A 3,873-nucleotide genomic window follows, 5' to 3' on the forward strand; every position below is an offset into this window, starting at 1 on the left:
AACATTTCCTTTTTATTTTTCAATACAGTAAAAAAAAATGAAAATTTAACTTTTAATCCGGTTATTAATAAAAAATAAATTTTTAGTTTTTAAATCCTGTTTTAGAAATTACTTTTTTTATATTTCTCTATTCGTTATTCCAGATTAAAAATCACATATTAGATGTTTAGGTTAGAAATTAAAAACTATTTTTAATTCATATTTTCGAGATTGAAAAATCAAAAAAAGTTATAATGAATAATTTTTTAGGCATAATTTGTAACCATGCTTTATAGTATTCCACAATTTTACTATTTTTTTTTTTTAATTATCAAAACGAGTTGGTAGGGAAATCAAGAATTAAATTGGATTGTGATATTTCTTTTATTATTATATTTACAAAAGTCGCTTATATGTACATATAAAAATCTTATGAAAATAACCCAAATATCCATAGAGTCCTCTTATTTATATTGTAAAAAGTATGATTGCATCCATTAAGTTCCTAAAATTTATAGTGAAGTTAACAAAACTACTTATTCATACTTTTGGTTACTATGACTAAAATTTACAGTTTACTGAATAAGTTTTGGAACTATTTGAAAAATTCATTATTTGATGTTCTACAATACTGTATGAGTAGCGAATTTATGCACGCGGTGTGACATTAGTTTTGCACACATCTGCATTCCTCTCATGATTTCTTTTTTTTTTTTTGTTTTACAGTGGATAAAGATTTTAAACCATTTAGTTTTCAACTTTTATTGCAAACATTTATAATTCGTCCATAAAACTCTTTATACCTTAAAAATTAAATTAATTTTATAATATTACAATTAACCTCTAAACCGATTAACAATTCTAAATTTACCAACTGCAGCGAGCCAGTTTTAAAAATTTAAATTTAACTAATTGTGTTTACAAAATATAAATTAATTTATCTACAGCTATAGTGAAATATCTTATCTTATCAACATTTCATACATTTCCGGAGTTTCTCTACAATTCTTCACAAGTTAGTCAATACAAAAGTGCAAGCAAAAAGATAACAGTATTACCCGCTCATTCTTTTTTGATGAAATCACTAAAAGGAATATTTTAACTAAAATACCTTTCAGCTTGTATAGAAATGTAATAAGTAGGTACTGATAAATGATATCTATCGATACTATCAAAATTGTAACAAAAAATTAGAAGAGATTTTTAATAATTATAAAACTAGACTTTCGAATTTTCATTAATTATAGAAAATAGTGGTTAGAACATCATTTTCATAAGATTCTACAGATACCTTCATTGCATGACTAATGATTCTCGCTTTAAAGTAATGAATCAGTTTGACTACCATGGCCAAGGGGGTTAGATATCCATCATTTCTAAAACAAACATTTACATTTACAAGTTTTTAAACACATTTTCACATTTACTAAAAATTATATAGATAAACATGTCAAAGTGATGTCAAAGTTCAGTCTAAAATATTAAATATTGGGTTGTCGAAAATTTTTTTCCTAAAATTTTTTTGCTAAAAATATTTTTTTTTTTATATATTTCTTTATAATTTCTGATATGAAATAGGCATAATATATTTGATTCAATTTATATCGGCTGCAGGCCTCTTGTGCATATCAACTTACTTCAAAAAAAATTTCGGTATAAAAATTAAAGAAAGACATTTCCGTTAAATTAAATGTGAGGGAAATTCGGAACATCTTCCATAAAGATTATGATGATAAGGAAGAAGAGAATATAATGAATTCAGCTACCTTTCAATATGTTATTATAACTTTCTCGAGTAGTTCAGTTTTTTTTGTTTACAAAAACATTATTAATACCTATTATAAAAGTCTGCTTGTATATGAAAGTAATAATATGTACTCTCATTATAAATCTGCAAACAAAATACACTATATTATCTCTAAATGACCATGCAAATATGACTAACTTAGTTTTCAAGTTGCTAAAATAAATATACTGAATGAAACTTTGTTAAATAAATACCCAGAAATAGTAAATAACACACGTACATAAATATACTATGCATATTTATCAGCTAATAAGGCGCCTCGTACACATTTATTAGACTCTTTAATAGCTTACTAGTAGGAAAACAGAAGCAAACGGCTCGTGATGTAAACCAAATATCAATTTTACTTAGAATATTAAAGAAATTATACACACAAAAATATAACTAGTAATTATGTATCGAAAATATTAAATATATAAAAATATAAAATTAATTATCTCGATAATTAAGTTGTTAAAAGCGGAAAAAAAAATTTTAATACAATTAAAATTTAGTTAAAAAAGTAGCGCCAAATATTACATAATCACATATATACTTACATAGGAATTTAGTAAACTTGTATGCTATATATTTTTCTTATAAAATCTCAATTTATGTTTTCCTATTAAGTTTCATATTTTTAAAACTATTTCACATTATTGCTTATCAGTTACATTAGTTTTTTATTTTATTTATTTTTTGTTTTATATAAATCAAAGGTTGTGTTGAATTAATATATAATTGTGAAGTTTACATTACCTCATCCAAATAGACATAATGCGTCTTTAAACGTTACGCAAGTCATAGGACTAATGAGTTTTTAAAATTATTTCTGTTTCATTTCGCAGACAGTAATATAAAAGTAAATTATGTAAAGGTAATTTTAAATTTAGCTTTTTCAAACCTACTATGTACGCCTATTTATATAGAATGAATGAAACTTTCAATAAAATTATATTTTTCCGTAATACAATAATACTTCGTGTTTTTAAATCTTGTTGAGGTGTGTCGATTTAGCTAAAAGGCCCACCAACAAGTACAACGTGTCCGTTCCCATGACAGTCGGGGCTGGATTTTTATCTGAAATCTGTCGTTACAACAAAAACAACGTGCTGCAATGAAATAAAACATTCAAATTTGTTAAAAATGGTTCTGTTTTTTTTTTATTACGCATTAAAATATCTCTTATGATCTGAACCAGATGCCGGCCAAAACGGGCCGAATGAATGTTGTCTTGGAGCTCAACATTTTTTTACATTTGATTTAACATACTGTAGATTAGTTAAATCGCATGATATTGCCGATCATTTGACTGATCAACTTCCTGAAATTAATGAGTCTTGGACAACTTTCCAACGTTGTGCAAAAGTGAAACGTGACACAATGAACGTCATCACTATTCGTAGACGCTCTATGTCTGTCGAACTAGTCTCTTAGTTTTTGAGATACCGATCTGGAATTTTGTAAATTTGTCCTCCCAAAGAGGAGAACTACCATAGCATAAAACTTCCATACAAACTGAGGGATCAAAGTACAGTCGTTATATGGGAAACTTTTTTATTTGCCGAGATATCTTCACGAAATATGGAATGTTTTTTTTAAGGCTACGGTACAATCTTTAAAGACGATACAAATTCAATCCTTGTTGAGAAAAAATTTTCATTTGAGAAAATATCTTTAAAAAAATTGCCATAGATTATTATCCAAGGCTGAAATCTTCGAAGAAATTGTTCAGATCGGACTAATATATAATATATGTACATACAAACTGAACGATGAAATCACGTAGTCATAGCTGTCATAGCTGTGTATTATAGCATCGGTGCAAATGTAGTTAACGATTTTTCATGTTTAAGCTGTACTAGGTGAGTATAAAATCATCTGCAAACAAATGTACCCATATACATATATGCACATATACATATGTATGTACATATACATATATAGTACAGGAAGACCACAAAAGCTAAAATACTACTATTTTTTACACAATAATTTAAACAAAAGCGGCTTTAATTGGTATCTAATAAGTGATAACTCTGATTCATTGGTCGAAATTAGTCCACACCTCTATTTATTTATTTTGTATATAAATATGTAGCATATTT

The sequence above is a fragment of the Bactrocera latifrons genome, unplaced genomic scaffold, assembly GCF_001853355.1.
Source record: "Bactrocera latifrons isolate USDA-ARS-PBARC rearing strain unplaced genomic scaffold, ASM185335v1 scaffold_14, whole genome shotgun sequence".
Lineage (NCBI taxonomy): Eukaryota > Metazoa > Arthropoda > Insecta > Diptera > Tephritidae > Bactrocera > Bactrocera latifrons.